A 17,675-nucleotide genomic window follows, 5' to 3' on the forward strand; every position below is an offset into this window, starting at 1 on the left:
ACGAGTCTGGCGGTGGTGTTCTGTATCGTCTGGAGCTTGCAGAGTAGAGACTTGTTGATGCCGGTGTAGAGGGCGTTTCCGTAGTCAAGTCTGCTGGTTATATGTGTGTGGGTTACTGTCTTCCTTGCCTTGGGGGGGGGGGGGGGAGGGGGAGGGGGAAATCCATTTGAAAGTCTTACGGAGGAAGCAGAGGGTGTTGAAGCAACTGGAAGTGACTGCGTTGACCTGTCGGTTCATGAAGGGAGGAGTCGAGTATGAGGCAGAGGTTTCTGCCATGGTCCGTGAGGGTCGGAGGGCTGCCGGGGGCGGTGAGCCACCAGTTGTGTCCATGCTGATGGGGTGGGTCCGAGGACGAGGACTTCAGTTTTCTCTGAGTTGAGCTTCAGGCAGCTGTTGCTAATCCAGGATGCTACGTCCTGCATTCCTTCCTGGAAGTTGAGTCTGGTGGTGGTGGGATCCTTGGTGAGGGAGAGGATAAGTTGGGTGTCGTTGGAGCAGGATACTATGCTGATGCCGTGCTGTCTGATGATAGCAGCGAGGTGGGCCATGTAGACGTTGAAGAGGGTGGGGCTGAGCGATGACCCCTGGGGTACTCCGCAGTTGATTTCCGTGGGTTCAGAGAGGCAGGGTGGCAGTCTGATCCTTTGGCTTCTGCCAGTGAGAAACAAGCGGATCCAGTCAAGGGCAGTTCCTTGTATGCTGGCGTTGTGTAGTCTGGCGGCGAGTGTGCGGTGGGAGACGGTGTCAAATGCTGCTGACAGGTCGAGTAGGATCAGGGCTGCGGTGTGGCCTTGGTCGAGGAGGGTGCGGATGTCGTCTATGGTGACGAGTTGGGCGGTCTTGGTGCTGTGGTTGCTGCGGAATCCGGATTGGGAGTGGTCAAGGATGGAGTTGTCTTCGATGAACCTTATTAGTTCATACTTACTACAGGATGACTTCATGACACCTGCAAGGGGAGTGTGAATTACTCCTGTGTGACTTCAGGAAACATTTTGATGGCTATTGGTAACCAATGAATGATTTATTATGGAGTGAGGGAAGTAATACTCATTGCAGATTCTATGACATGAAAACATTCTATGGTCACATCTTCTCAAATTAAGTGTCCATCAAGTACTTTAGATCAACTAATCTGTTGCTAAACAAGTATTTTGAGGTTCATGACCGATGTACCATCCTGTACAATAGAGAACTGTGTTTGAATGTAATAAATGTACCTTGTTTATACAGTCCAATGAATTCCAAGTAACTAATAAGAAGCTAAAATTAAACTACGGCTTTTGCAGAATACTTTATTGTTCTGTGCAATAAAAGGTTGTGGTGGAGTAAGGGGGGTATAAAATAAATCTGAAGTAGAAATTAGCAAGAATACAACACACTTTGTATTCAAAAGAAGGCTTTTGTGATACTCACTCACTCAGAAATTGCTGTTATTTGTGTATAAGACATGACCTGACTTGTTTCTAATATTGTGATGTGTGGGAAAAGACTAAAACACAGGTTGAAATAAAATGGATCCAAAATTATTTCTAAATTCAATTTTATTTAACCGAAGTACGTACCAGGTCCCAAAAGGGCTCAGGTTACCATAACATAGAATAGTAAAAGTAGACAAGACATAGTCAAAGAAAACTGGTACTTTTTTTGCTTCTTGGTTGGCTAGATTCTTCAGTTCTCTTCTGGCAAGGCAGGTCTTTGTGGCAAGTTTTCACTGCATCATTTTGATGTTCATGGTTGGCCAGCTTTTGGCCTTGTACACGTATTTCATAAACTCTGAAAGGATAACAAAACCATAGATTAGGGGGACAAAGAGTGCTTTACAAGTTTCACTGATTGATTTTTTAAAGAGGGTGCTGCCTTCAAAATGCAATAAGACTATAAGCTTCCAACAGTTTGCTTATGGAGAGTGGTCACAGAAGCATGAGTGATGGTAGGTAATTTGTCATTTTGGAGGCGGAGAAAGAACATTTCTATTTCTGAACTGTGATAGAAAAAGAAGTAGATTCAGAAGAACAATCTCAGTTAAGAGAGTGTATCCAGAGATGGTCAATCAACAAAGCGTACAATTTCACTTTTTGATCTCCTGCTCAACAAAAGAGGAAAGAACACCTTCCTAGCTGTGCCCTGCATGGGCCCAATTGTTGGACAGGATAAAGTCTTCAGGGATTGTGTTCAATTAGTTAAGAGAATGTTCTGCCAACAAGTATCTGGTGCCTATAAGGATCCTACACCTAAGTTGTAAAACGGGGCAGCTTATCAACAGAGTGCAAGTGCGAGGTAATGCTTGGAGTGGTGTGTGCCATCAGTGCCGTTTGTGGTCACCAAACTTCACATTAGAGCTCTTTCCCAGGGACCAGAGCACACCTGCTCATCCTCATTTGGAGACAGTTAAGAATGGAAAGGCAATACAAAACAGCAACAACAGAATCCTTATATGCTCACTGGATATGCTATGGAACCACATGTAACGAATGTTTTATGGTAATTGAGACATGTGAGCTACCTTATTAAGCATCAACCTTTTCTTGATCAAATGCAGCAGTTCCATCATGAGCCCTGGCAACACCTCTGCCACTTTGTTTGGTAAAAAAAGTATCTCACTCAAACCAATGAGGAAAAAAACTTGCACTGGCCCAAGCATACTTGGCCTTTTTTCAACAGCTCGAGCAGTCCTCTTTGGCATAGGGTAATTTCTATATCAGGAAGGATCAGTGGAACCTTTCATCATCTCCTGCACATCAGCCTACACATAGCCACACAAAGTATTAACATACATATCATCATAATATTTCAAACATAATGTAAATATATAAAGCGGTAGCCTGTGGAAATTAATCGGACATCTAGGCATAGCACACCTAACAATAACAAAAAATTATGTTTTTAAATCCATAAAAACAAAGTAGATATGCATGAAATACATCCACAATAATACTTTGTTTGTAACAGATATATCAAAGAAGAAAAAAAATGAAGTTAATCACCCTATGCCTTCCAAATGATCCATTGACTATTTTTGATGTTGAGGATTTTTTGTAGGAAATTTGACCTTGTCTATGCAGACTGCTGCCGGCAAACGATTTATAGCCATCTCCTTTCAGCATGTGCCACATAACTGAGCTATAATGAAACAAATAATTTCAAGTGAGCAGATTTGGGAAACGCAAATATATTTTTGGGCTATACAGGTGGAGGGTGGAAAAAGTGTTATGGATTTTGGTGATGTGAGATATATATATATATATATATATATATATATATATATATATATATATATATATATATCTGAAAATTAGTTGCCATCTATCTGGTCAAAATAGAATACCCTTTACTTATCTTTTAGGCAGTCAATCTCAGATTGTACACCTCTCACTTTTGCTCGTAAAAGTATTCACTCCTTTTTCATACATGTAGAGATGGAATCAGAGGAATAGGTGTTCTCTCCATTAATGATTGACAAGTCATTCATAATTTCATTATGGAGCAAGTGTCTTTATCCCAGTGTGAAGTTATGCACTTTCTTAAGATATCAAACCATCCCTGTCCTGAAAAAACAAGAAAACCAGTGAACATTAAATCACTTCTATGCAACTGTTTATAATATACATTTTTTCATTTGCTCATTCATATTTTTAAGTTATATTAAAAGTATGTTGCAGTCAAAACAATTAATGAACTACATTTACTCTGTATTACAACAAAGAAGTCCTAAAAAAGGATGCTTTGGTCACCATATCATACAAGTAAAGTAGGTTTGCAGGCTTATTCTATACAATTCTGTATAATTTATGCACTTCTAAATCTCAGCTTACGTGAAGGCTGCCACTCTCACTGCTTGTGAACTGGTCTTGAAGGTAAGATGGTGCACATCAGTGATCACAGCAGCAGCATAAGTGTCACTGTAGGGCAGATCATTTGATGTTGAACGTAGCCCTATATGGTTGTCAAAACACTGACGGGCATAGTCACAAACTGCATTTTTTTAAATATGTTTTAAAGTACTACTAAATGCTATTCACAGACCTATGTGCAGTGTTTACGCCTCTCCAATCTTTTTCTGTGCAGATATCATCCTCCCCCTCCAGAAACCCTCCTCTGACTGCAGACTCTCCACAAGAATAAGTATACATAGTAGAAGTAAACGTGTGAGGGACAGAGGGGAGTGGCTGGAAAATGGGAAATACTACTGGGGAGTGGGGGATAGGAAGGACTAAGGAGGGGTTAAGGAAGGGGTTTAAGCAGGGACATGTAAACACCAGTTTGGCCAAGTAAGCACCCTACTGGATTTGAACATAGGCCAGGGGCACTGAGACACAAGGTTTCTTGTAGCTGTACTTGCTCCTCTTCCCATTGTCAGCGATGCAGGTATGGGCAAGTCCTGGGACTTTCAACCTACCAAAATGCCTACTCCTGGGGAGAAAGATGAAAGCTGGCCTGGCTCCTCAGATACAACATAGAAGAGTGGTCTAATTAAGATTGCCACTGGAAAAGTATTTTACTGGCACCACCAGTAATTTTAGCTTTGAGTGCAATGCCAATAATGATCTAGTATTGTCAAGTCATTGACTGGTATTTCTGAACTCCAGTCTGAGCAACACTTTCTGCATGCAGCTTTGTAAAACTGTTGAAGCTTTAAGTCATCTGTGCTCCATTTGGGAATTTGTCATATGCCTGAGGATTAAAAAAACAATAAAATATATTTGCACTTTCAGTTTATAAACTACATAACCTATTTCTGGCAATGCGTAGCATTTATGCATACATTTTATGATATATATTTGAATTTTTGATTACTTAAATTGCAACTGGGCAGCAGAAAGAAAAGGTGGCTGCTGTACACTGAATCTATCACCCTCTTACAGAAAAGAACAAAGCGGCATGTGAGCAAAAGTGAGTGGCACATAACTGGAAAGCAACAAGCACTGGCAAAGCCAACAGGCCTCAACTATACAAGAGCTATTGGCTTTGGCACTGTGTTTTAGCCATGTTGCACACCAGTGTGGATGCTGCTCAGCACGTCTAAAAGTTAAAGGCGTGGAGTGGGGTAGATTTAGATAGATTGGAATGGAGTCAAGATTGATTGGGAAAGAGTGGCGTGGGGTAAATTGGGTGGGCTGAGCTAGATCAGAGTAGGGTATATTGGAATTGAGTGGGGTAGAATTGGGTGAAGTGGGCTGGAATCGGGTGAAGTGGGGTAGACTAGAGTGCTGGAGATTGGAGTGGCATAGCTTGGGGAGGAGCAAATTGGGGTAGATTGGGGTGGGGTGGATTGGACTGGGTTAGATTTGGGTAAAGTGGAGTGGTAGAGCGCAGCTGGGTAGAATGATGGAGTGGGGTAGATTGGAGATGAGGGGCTAGATTGAAGTAGACTGGGATGGGGTCGATTGGGATTGAGTGGGGTAGATCAGGTAGAGTGGAGTGGGATACATTGGGGTACAGTGGGATACATTGGGGATGAATGGAGTGCATTGGATTGGGGTAGATTGGATTGGAGTGGAGTAGATTGAGTGGGGGGAGTGGAGTTGGATAGATTGGTGTATAGTAGAGTAGATGAGGGTGGTGTGTGGTACACTAAATTGGAGTAGATACGTGTAGATTGGAGTAGGGAAGTTTGGAGTGGATTGCGGTAGATTTGAGTGGAGTATTTTTAGATTAGAATGGAGTCGGGTAGCGTGCAGTAGATTGGAGTGGGGCCAATTGGAGGGAGGTAGATTGTGGTGGAGTAGATTGGTATGGAAAGGGCTAGATTACAGTGGAGAGGAGTTGGATAGATTTCAGTGAGTTTGGAGTGCAGTGTGGAGTATTGGAAAGGAGTGCGGAAAATTGAATTGGGTTGGATTAGAGTGGGGTAGATTGGAGTGTAGAGTGTTGGATTGGAGTAGACTGGAGCAGAGTGGGATAGATTTCAGTGGACTGCAGTGGAGTGTGGTGGAGTGTGGTAGAGTGGGTGGATTGGGTTAGATGGAGTGAAGTTTGGTAGAGTGGAGTAGACAGGAGTGGGGTAGAGGGGAGTATGGAAGATTGTAGTGGAGTGGGTTAGATTGGAGTATATTGTTGTGAACTGGAATGGGGTGGGGAATTTGGGTTACATTGGTTTTCAGTGGAGTGGGGTAGAGTGCAGTGGGGCGAGTCAAATGGAGTGTTGCAGAGCGTCTTATAGTGGCGGTGCTTAGAGTGGAGTGGCATGTCACAGTTGCGTGGCGTAGTGTGGGGTATGCATAGTATGGTAGCCCACTGCCATTAAAGACAACACACTTTCAACTGAAATGACCATTACATTTGCACCGAAATACGGTTTTACTGCATGCAGCAGATTATGTGTAAAAATGTTATCAACTACTGTCTTGGTGTGTTTTGATCGTATTCAAATATTTGTTTCTACCACACTTCAGAGTTACAAAAAAAATTAACTTCATTTGTACTAATTCTGATCTATTCTGAAACATCAACACAGTTCTTTTTTTTTGTTGTGTTACAAAAAAAAAAAACAACAAAAAAAAAAAATCCAACACGCTCTCCTCCTACATGGGTATTAGCAGGATTGTCACAAATTCTCTCACTTTGAAGTCAGAAAATGAAAAATAAACACCAAGCTCCTTGGAAGAGAAACCTGACATTTGACCTCTGTCTTTGAAGCCACAACAAGTGTGTTAAGATGAGAACAAGATTTCAAGGCCTGTTTACAGAAAGCAAATCGATGGAAAAATGCAGTAAATAAGGTTTGGGCAACAGGAGGGGCAAACTCAAGCTGGACATCCTAAAACAAATAAAGCTAGCTAATAGAAAGCCTGAAGATTTAAGTTACAAACGACAAAGCGCATGGTAAGCAACGGGCGAATGCATTCCGGTCAGTTTTGAATCTCCCCAATTTGTCCTTAGCAGCTATCTGGTAGGCTTTGACCTCAAAGAAAGCTTCATTAAGTAGATGAAATAAAAATTAGAAAGAAAGACTGTGAAACATGGTAGGAATAACAAAATTGTGATGAAAAGATGGTGAAACAAAGGAAATCGAGAGGAAAGACTGACAAAAAGTATAAGATAAAAAGAGAGAGGGAAAATATATAAGTTTCCAGGCGAGGTGTTTTTTATGTCTGGTGATTTCACTAAAATTATATATGTAATAGATTTAAACTGCAAAGGATTGATCAGCCAGGCCTCTTCTTTCACTGGCCTGTTGTGTCATTTACATTTTTGTCCCACCCACTGCAACATACAGTGGCCAAAGGGTCAGCTCACTTAAGCCAATTACGAACTTCACTGTAACATCATTCTTCCCTTTCATAAGGAACACATTCTGAGATAGCAAAGTTCCTACAGAGTCATCAACTGTTATAGCAAGTGTGCCATCTGAGAACAAAACATATTTTTTCTTTTAGCTATTTTTTTAGACTGACAAGAACCCTGAAGAGTCTGCAAACAACAACGTTTTGAAAAGACATGAAGATACAAAACTAGCACATGACAAAGCCAGAAGCCAACGTCAGATCTATGTGCTTTTCCAGGTCTGGTTTCACACTGTATTCTGTACCTATAGTCCCACTTTATAATCTGATAAACATGACTCCAATGCGCAGAATGCAAAAAAATAACTCTCCTCTGCAGCTCATACATGGGTGTGGGAAACTCAGAGGTTTGGTTCAGAGACAATCATGTAGGAGGCCAAAATATTCTAACACTGCTTTTAACCACTTTGATATCTACATATATGTTTTTACTGAACACATGATGGCAGCCATTGACATTTGAAGTACTTGATACCAAAGCTGTGGAGATCCAAACTTTGCCAAAAGCGGAGCAGGGTCTGCAGGAACAGCTGAGACGTTATGACTCACACCACTGTGCCCCTTACCACGGGCAAGACTGAAAATCTGCATCTCCAAGGCAAAGAGCACTATTATAGTCACAATGTATTATTCAGAAAAACATTAGTCAAATAAAACGTGCCTTTCAGGAATCAAGGTACCAGTGGTAGGTCGGATGAATGGAAAGATGGGACACTATTATTGCCACCATGTTTGTATCATTGGTCATTCCGTAATGTTGAAAATGTCACGGCCCTAGTAGACTGACCGAGCAATGACTTAAGAATAGCTTTACAAACAACATAGCCTACGTGAGGTGATAAACAGGCGTGCTCCTAGAAGACAGCCTCAAATCATGGTACACAGGGTCAGATTGTGAAGGAGTGCATTCGGCCATTGCCCGAGGGGCCTGTAGCAAAGGCCAGCTGGTGTGCCGTTTTGTATTCAGCTGCAAATAAACTTCCAACATTTGCCTGGGCCACCATGGCCTCTTGAACACAAACCAAAAGGCTGCTGAAGGCCTAGAGCCGAGATCAGAGCTCAGTACAGACCCCTGGGGGCTCATCGTCATGCAAAGTAGGACAATGGACCAAACTGAGCCGGCAAAGCATGTGGTGGGTCTCCTCCCATCCTGAGTCACTGAGCGGGACAATGAGGCCTCAAGGAGTGGAGTTGCTGTTTTTGATTATCCCAGCGAGCACTAATGTTACGTGGTGTAGAGTAAAAGAGGGTTGTGCAAGGCGTCAGATTACAAGTGGTGGCCTTTTAACAGCCTCTACTTTTGTCTCCAGCGACAGAGCCTCAGGTATCTGCTGCCACCTTGCCATCTTCAAACTGCAGGGGGCTCCCGTTTTCCAATTAGAGAAAATTAAAAAATAACTAACAATAAACTTAAGCAAAAAGAAAACTTTTAACAACTCAAAACTGGTTGTAGTTGTGCGAAGTGACAAAAAACACTCGGAGTTCCGCAAGTGGCAGAGTGCAGTGCGAACTGTAGTTCGCGCTGATTTTCCTGCTGCTCCGGTAGAAATTCTACCCGAGCGGCATCTCGCACTCACAAATGTACCATTCGCGAGCGGGGAAAAAACTCAGCTGCACTACGCAGAGCAGAGTTTTCTTCACTCCGCAAGCTCCGCAGAATGCACAAAAAACTCTGAGGAGGAGTTTACCGCCCAGGCCTACATTACTGTGAAGAACATTCACCCTGGGACAAAATGACAAAGAGGAGGGAGAATACACTTGGCAGGGGAGTAATAAAATGGAATGAGAGGGGGGGGGGGGCCTTGTGGAAACAAAAGGGAAAAAAGAGACGTGCAATTTAAGTGGATAAGAATGACAAAAGAGGAAAGGAGAAAAGGAAATTGAGAGAGGAAAAAACTCCCCCGATACTAAATAACCAACATTTTAGGAAAAGTCATTTTGCATAAGTGTGTGCCACTTTTTCGTTTGGTGGACGGGTCTAATTTTGATCCCAATCTGACCCAGGTGGTAGATATATGTGCCCAAGAAAAATCCGCAGGACTGCCTCCATTGTGGAAATCATACGGACAGGGATCGCCAAAAATGCAGGCTTAACCTAATAAATTGGAAGCGCAGATAAGAATGCGTCATACTTGCAGGAACTACCTGATAGTACCTAGAAAAGATCTGGTGTTATGGCCAGAGCTACTGTCTTTGGAACAGAGGAACCAGGGTCGAAGCTCGGCATCCACTCAACATCCTGTGATTATCGGTAAATCACGTAAGCTTCCCGTGCCTAAAGGAAAAACAAATGTGACCCTGTGGATGCTTTTGAACAAGCGCTCTAATCCCTTCAGGCTAAGTTCTGCTCCATAAAACTGAAAAAAACAAAACCTAGTCCTATTAGAGACTTAAAAAAACAAGGATTTGCAATGCAATGGGTCTCGCATTTACGAGAGTTTGAGCTATTGCTATTGTAAATGACAATGCCTTTTATTTATATTTTGGTTTTTAAAACATAAATAAAAGGCATTGTCATTTACAATGCTAATAGCTTAAACTCTCGGAAACCTATTGCATTCCAAATGCTTGTTTTGTAAACGCGCCCGTGAAAGTGCGCATGACACGCTGAATGTTGCAGGAAAAGCATGTAAATCCTGCAGTAGGATAAACTATTAAAGAAAATAGTGCTTACAGAGTAAATAAGACGTACCGTGTAACAACCGAAGTAAAAGGGCCAGTCCTCATGGGAAGTTACAAATAAAGACAAGACGGTACTAAGGAGGGACTAAGAAGCCTATTACCGAATCAGAAGCCTGCATTTAGGAAGGAGAAGGACACAAGCCAATGATAAATATAGCCGGCGAGTGGGCGGGACTTCAAGTCCATACTCCAATACAGCATGGCTTGCAGAGCATATGCGCTGACTTAGGCTCGACCTAAAAAAGCTCTTTGTTCTATGACATAGACAAGTAACCTTCCAGATACAAGACGGCTAAGAGCACAAACTGAAAAATGTCTAGCTATCCTGCTTAGTAACAATCTAAAGCATCTTTAACTAGGTCTTCCTTTGCAGTTTCCTTGTCTTCCCTCCATGTAGTTCTGTTTTGCTTTCAGTATTACATTCATGACCCACAACCATGGAAACATGGCTTCCTTTAGCGGATAATATCTCTGCCATGAAAGAGCCATGAAGCAGTCAACCTGATACCGTGCTCTAATATTTGGCCATCTGTAGGAAATCAGTTTAGATGCTTACGGCTCAGTGGTGTTGCTTCAAAACATTATAACTTATGTTCTCGCGAGAAGAAAAAAAAAAGAAGACAGCGAGACACGCAGTTTTGTGTGTGGAACGCAGGGAAAGCCACAGCACACGGACATAAGAGGCTGGTACAGCGAAATGACTGCATTGGGTATATGTGCCCATGTCATGAAGGAAAGGGATCCAGAGAGTGGCTGGAGGGGAAGAGACAGTGAGAGGCCGAAGAGGTTGCAAGTTAAAGGGATGTGTGGGCAGCAGGGAGGTTAGAGACGGAAACAGAGGTGGAGAAAGAGAGAGAAAGAAGAGAAATAAAGGATAGGTGGGAAGACAGAGCGGAAAGACAGAAGGCTACATATGCAACGTGGCTAGAGAGGGGGGAAATAAAGCAGGGAGAGAAACAAGGTACAGATGTAAAGAATAGAAGGCGACAGACACAGAGGTGAATGGAGAGAGACAGCGCAGAGAGTGAAAGAATGAATTAAAGATGAAGAGAAAGAGATGAACAGAGACCGAGTCACAGAGAGGACTGACCATCAGAGACAGAAAGAGGTGCAAAGCCAGGGAACAGCATATACACACAAACATAAGAGTCACGGAGATAAAGAGTGACATGGTCAGATACACACACAGACGTAGGGACCGACACGAAGGGCAGAGAGACAGAGGAGAATGAAAGGGAGAGGGCAAGTGAAGCTTGAAGAATGAGATAGGATAGTGAGAGGGGGCCAGCGAGAGATGAAAAGAGACAGAAGATCTAGAAAAGTCACAGAAAAAAAACATGCAATGAAGTGGAAGGGTGCTAGGTTGACGAAGCATACAAGCGTTTCACCACTATGATGGGAAGGCGAGGCACATCTGAGATTACAAGATAGCCCTGTGTCTTTAGGGACACCAGGGTCCAGTCATGCGTCTTCCTTTCACAAATCATTGTTTTCAGGAGTGTTGGTCCAGTTGGTTCTGCTGATTTGGAACAAGATATTAGCTCCCAGAATGCATTACATTGTCAAAGAAAAACCTAGAACATGACATCAAGAATATCCCGTATGACACAAGGTAACTTTATGAGGACTCCGAGCAGTCGACTAAAAGTGCTCTCACGTATTCTACTGTTTCACTTACAACACCCCAGACAGTGTGAATTGTTGCCTAAAAGAGCCCATAAAGCCTCGAAGTAAGGGCTTTTAAATACACTGGTCAGAAAACTGGTAGGCCGCATTGTGTCACAGCGGCGACAGAGTAACAGGGTTCATGTGACGACGTGTAACAGGGTTCATGTATTCTCACCAGCTGACGTGCATGTGCCCAGGATCACACAAACGTGTGACATGGAGAAAGATCATATAAGAACTCTCATCGCCTGTATCAAATGCAGGCCCAGGGACCTGAGCTCACCTCACTTATGAGATCCAAAAAGGCCAAAACACCATCTAGTTTTGCTTACGTCCCTGGGCAGAGAGGGCTAATGCCTTAGAAGTTAGGACTAGATTCTTTTGGAGCTGCACCAAGACCGAATTAAATCAGCTGGTCCTGTCTGTAATGGCACCAACTAGCTATAAAAAGATGGAATGGGATTCGGTCATAATGATGATTAGAGGTGCAAAGTGGACAGAGCAGTTCCACTCTCCGTGTGTGCGCCGTCTAGTGAGTCATGCCACTACAATCTATGTCCTTCTGCTATGCCTCATATACAACTGTGCACACTGAAGCATCTCAGTGGCGTTTTAATACAAAAAAGTAGCAGTGTGCTGAACTGTAATGGTGAGTTCTTGGCATCTGAGGCACCTTTATGCTAATTGCGAGAATCTCTCAATGATTTTTTATTTGACATGGGTTTGTTCACAGAATGAGGCTAGAGTATCCAATGTAGGTCCAGGACTGGGCACATGCCAGATTGCCAGGATAATGTAAAGCAGTTTCTGTGAAACTTACTGTATGTAAAATGTTAATTTATGTGGATATCATGGAAGTCTGGCATGGCTACGGCCCTCTTGAAACTACCTTGAACTAAAGACGCAGTTCTTGGCACAGAGAAACAGAGAGGGATATTCCACACTAGAGAAGACCCACCTAATTTTCCAGGCTGTATTCTATGGGCGCAGACTAAGGACAGGCCAGCCTGTCTCGGCACGCGTGTTAATGGCTTAAGCTGGGGTCAGGTGGTAAAGTGAGCACACGGATGGTGTCAGAAAGGTGCCCTGAGATATGATGGGCTTCGGATGCTTGTGTTCCAGTTCAGAGAGGACCCGGCCTGGCAGTTCGGGTAGGACTGTCCCCATGAGGCACAGGGTCAAGGCTAGTTTGCATTATGGCTGGGCCAAAACTGAGGTGGCGTGATGAGCTAAAGAACAATTGACTGGGATGCAGCCAGAGTAATTTAAACTGACTGAGGTTAATTCAAGCATTCCATCCATCACTTTTTTGTATACTAAATTGTAAACATTAAAGTATGCATATAAAGATTGTGTGAATAAAACAGCAGGTGCATCCCTCACATTGTTGGATCTGTACAATTGCAGGGGTGTTACCGGGGTGGTGGCAGCACGAATGGGACACTTTGTGTTACCTACTGGGGGAGCTGTTGTAGTAGTACGTGAGCGGACTGTGCAGAGGTACAGTACACATTGAAATTACAATCTCTTCTAGACAATTACAATGTGGGGGTGGGAGGAGAGCTCAGTCCTGCAACCAAGCACATGGCTACACCTTAATATACGGAACCACACTACATGCCTCGAAGGATGGGCAGGCAAGGGGGCTAAGGTGAACTAGAAAATATTAAACAAACCTACAAAGCCAAAGTAGGAGGTTGCTGGCACCCCTCACAAAGTTAGTCTGCTCTCCTGGTTGAGTGCTGGAACAGAACGCCTCCAAAACGTTAAGAAGTCGGGAAGGAAAGAGCATTGAGCAGAAAAAAAATAAAAAGTGAGAGAACTTCTGCAGCAAACTGGGACAACTGCCAGAATACAGAGGGGAATGGCTGGATGCAAAATACACGTCTTACACTGTAACAATGTATTGTTCTATACTGCTCTTGGTCATAGAAAGGCACACTACAAAACTGTACTGCATGTTCTGTGCATTTCGTGAATTACACAGAACTGTATTGCACAGTAGCCTGTATTCTTTTACTACGACGACTGAACTGTACTGTATTGCGGGGTATGTTTTGTAGTGTACTGGACTATGCTGGCGAGTAGGAAAACTAACTTTTACCTTCTGTCTCGGAAAACGGAGCAAAAGTGACAATATAACAAGAGTTAAAGGCATTTTTATTGCTCACAAAGTTAGGAGGTCAAGTAGGTTGCTGTTAGGTCGAGGAGATTTTTCAACGTACTAGACCTGCAGGACTAGTACCATTTTGGGGATTTTTCAAGCCCTGCTGTACTACATTGCATAGCATGTATTTCAGAGCACCTTGTTGCACTAGGTTAACCAACCTACCATTGGCAGGGCTAGGCACACACGCCTGCTCAGCGTCACGATACCCTTGCAGGTGATTTTGAGCTTTGCAGATACACATAACACCACAGTGCATTCTAACGTGCTTTGTTCCATCATTGGACTGTATTCTGTTGCACTGTATTTTTGAAGTGCACAGCGTGCTGCACTGTGTTGTTGTGCGGTACAGCATCGTATATATATATGTGTGTGCATTGCATCGTGCTGCAGACTCACCACTCTGCTGGAGAACGTCTCATTGGCCCGCTTCACCTTGCGGGCCAACAAGAGGTTCTCCGGCAGTCCATTGCTCACTTTGCCACTGGATTCAAGCTAGCCTGGCTGATAAGGGGTGCTACCCCAAAACAGGTCCCAGGATGCTTGTTTCCGGTTCAAGGAACACCTGGCTTGGCAGTTCGGGCTGGACTTTTCCCATGAGGCACAGGGTCAAGATTGATTTGCATATAGCTGGGTCTGAGCTGAGGTGGTGAAGTGAGCTAAAGAATGATGATCGATTCAACCCAGATCTGTGACTGGAGGTGAGTGTCTGAAAAGTTTCAGCGCTCCGTTCATCATCTCCTCGTGTTTGCTTTGTTCACCCGCTGAATGTAAGCATTGCACGTCGTCATGCCTAAAGGAGAAACTCAATAAATAAAATAGTATAAGTACCGTGTAACAACCAAGTAATGGGGCCAGTAGCCATGGGAGGTTACAAATGACCACATGGCCGTACTAAGGAGGGACATTACAAGCCTATTTAGCAAATCAGAAGGCAACATTTACGAAGGACAAAGACACAAACCAATGACAAATATGGGGGGGGGGGGGGGGGGTGTTCGGGACTTCTCTCCAGTACTGAGCTACAACAGATCATCACCAGAGCAGCACTTGCGTGCTGGCTCAGGCTCAACCTAACTATACCCTCTTGCTATCAGAGGTTAGGAGTCTCAGATAGGAAGATGTATGTTTTTCTCGGTTTTATGGAGCAGAACTTGACCCGAAGGGATTGGAGCGCAATGAATATACAGACCAGAAAGGCCAAAACTTAAAAGATACAAGAGGCATTATTAACCATCAGGAAAAAAAGAAACTACAAGTCAGCTGTTGTTGATGAACATTAGGAGCACGGAAATGGAATGCATACATTTTCAATGAGCGAAGGTTCAGATGTGGTGAAAAGGGAAGTGTGTGCATGGGGTTATGAGAAAAGCGTGGATGTCAATGACAAACCATGGAACATACAAAAATGGTTGGTTCTGATGAACAATGTGATATGTAGGAGAGGGTTCATTCAAAAACACATTAGTCCAGAGCTCTGGATCTGAAAGATTATGTGTGCACTATGTCGAGTTAATTTTTGGGTAGGGTGTTTCATGTAGAAGCATTGTTATGTGCCTCACAAATTTGTGAATGCATAAATGTCTACATTATCCCAAACTCTTGTACTCTTAGGGTTACAAATCACAAATTAGTCGTTCATTTTTTAATGCTATAGAATTCTCTGTACTATAGTCTCGGGCCGGTCTGCTGACTTGTCCAGGACAAAGCCAGCTGTAAGCCTAATAAACAAGAAATAACACGCCGTATTCATTTACCTTACTTCTGCCTGAATGCCTCAAGGCACGTCATCTTATAAACACGACCCAAAACAAGGGCGGATCCGGCAGACCGAAGACAATGAAATCAATCAGAAAAATAAGAGCTGACTAGTTTTAGGTAAAATAAAACGTAATTGTGCTGATCTCCAAAAGCATGCTCAGAGTCAGGCCACAATTAAACGAGGAAGACGACTGCTGCAGATTGTAATAGTTTAGACGCGATGCAATGCCAGAATGATAAATACCCAATACCCCTTCAATTGTTACCGGGTGGTCGCCATTTTTTTGTACAATCCGATCCCAGTATTTCGCTGACCACGCTTTTACCTCAAAGAAATTCGGAAACAGGGACTGAATTCGAGATCTCCAAATTGTTAGTTGCTGAATAATACATTTAAAAAGCGCAAAGAAGAGCATTCATTCTCCTTTTTCGTGTACCTCTTCGATCCTCGCGTGTTCCTAAAAATGTCAGCACAGGCAGAAAACGTTACTTCCTGGGTGACGTCCCTTCCGGTGCCACCGGATGTCCGCCACGAAGTGCTTTAGAAACGGGCTTGAAACGCAGGAAACATTGTGGCCACTTGTACATAGGTGGTTCAGCTGTTGCAGGTGGAGGTAACAGTGCGTGGCCACAATGCAGCTGCATAAAATCTAGAGTTTCAGAAAACTCTTTTTAGTAAAGTTTAAAGCCAGCGCTCGGTTTAGTTTGTAGAAATGAAATTTTTCAGCAAAAGTGACCTTATTTTTTTTCTTACACTTAAAAATGGCCGTAATGTAAGTACATTGGAGAATGTATTTATCTCGATGTTTTAGATCTCTGCAAGAGTTTCCTTTTGCTGAAACGTATAGATTCGGATGTGCACGAACGGGGAAATGGGTGAAAAAACAAGAAATGTAACATTTTTTTTTAAGAGCAATGCAATAGTTCATTAGGAATGTATTTTCCCCTTTGACTTCTATTGATTGCCAATGTAAGTTTAGAATCGGGTGCAAACATTGTTTGACCTAATATGAAATCAGGGTTTCGTGAAAATCGTGTTTCCATCCAGTGTTTTTTCTCATGCACAATTTCCTAAAGGTGGTACTTGGAGGAACGTGTGCTGGCAAAACAGTGAAAGATGGGTATGCCTTTTGGTAAAACATGTGGCAAAGACAATTTGCACAGGGAATTTTTTTCCCAATTTTCAGTGGAGCATTTTAGAATCACACAAAAATACACACAGTACAAAAACAGTATTTCCCCAATCTTTTTTTATAAGCAAATCTTTATTATTTTTATTGAAAAGGTAAAATAAAGAAAAGTACACTGCCCCAAGCTTTTTTTACACCCAGTTGTAATGAAGTTGGTGATTTTTGGGCACAGATAGGTCACCGGTTCCAATTTGGTAAAGGAGTTTTAGACTCAACTTTTTTTTCTCTGCGTCTGCTCAACATCCTGTGATTCTGGGTAAATCACTAAATGGGCCAGTGGTTATGAACAAAACATTAAAAAAGATGTTGCCCTCATACTATATAAAACTGCACACACAAATTGCAACAATTCACTGAAAATAGTGGGTCCGATTCACAGAACTGACTTAAGACAAAATCCTAAACTTACTACTTTTGGTATTCACAGAATGCATTTAGTAGTAGTAAAGTTAGGATTATGTCTTAAGTCTGTCTTAAGTCTGTCCTAAGTTTGTGTTAAGTCTGTCTTAAGTCTGTCTTAAGTCTGTCCTACTACTTTTGGTATTGACAGAAGGCATTTAGTAGTAGTAAAGTTAGGATTTTGTCTTAAGTAATCTTATTTTCTAATGCATCTGGCCCTTAGTTCTAATCTTCCTGGCCTCTTTATATTGGAGACGGAGAAGCTTAACTAAAACCATATCTCTAGGCGTAATTCTAAGGGCCTGATGTTAGGCTGCTAGCGACTCGGTACATGATCGATCAAACCATCTGGGACCTGATATTTTGGCGGTGGGATTTTTTTTAGTTAGATGATTCCTGATCTCCTGATTATATTGACTCGAATGGCGTTGTCACCTGAATTGGGTTAGGGGCTCTTTCTAGGGCACGTTAAAATGTTGTTTTACCTCTTTGCAACCACGTTTGGGACAGGGGATCTACTATAGC

At 42.8% G+C, this 17,675-nt stretch overlaps 1 protein-coding gene across 5 annotated transcripts in view; it reads right to left on the minus strand.

Moving 5' to 3' along the window:
• The window catches only part of C9H3orf62 (chromosome 9 C3orf62 homolog), a 230,713-nt gene extending 214,584 nt beyond the window's left edge, over window positions 1–16,129 (minus strand). Inside the window, exons 1-4 of one of the 5 annotated variants that reach the window (XR_014969057.1) lie at window positions 15,999–16,081; window positions 3,326–3,545; window positions 2,985–3,120; window positions 1,556–1,773 (exon numbers count right to left, since the gene is read on the minus strand). The gene's annotated coding sequence lies outside the window, so the exon portion shown is untranslated. Of the gene's footprint in view, window positions 1–1,555; window positions 1,774–2,984; window positions 3,121–3,325; window positions 3,546–15,827; window positions 15,853–15,887 lie in introns of those variants that run through there. The other 4 variants (XR_014969058.1, XR_014969059.1, XR_014969060.1 and 1 more) reach the window with 4 other exon arrangements.
• Between the last annotated feature and the right edge of the window lie 1,546 nt (window positions 16,130–17,675).

The sequence above is a fragment of the Triturus cristatus genome, chromosome 9 (genome assembly GCF_964204655.1).
Source record: "Triturus cristatus chromosome 9, aTriCri1.1, whole genome shotgun sequence".
Taxonomy (NCBI): Eukaryota; Metazoa; Chordata; class Amphibia; order Caudata; family Salamandridae; genus Triturus; species Triturus cristatus.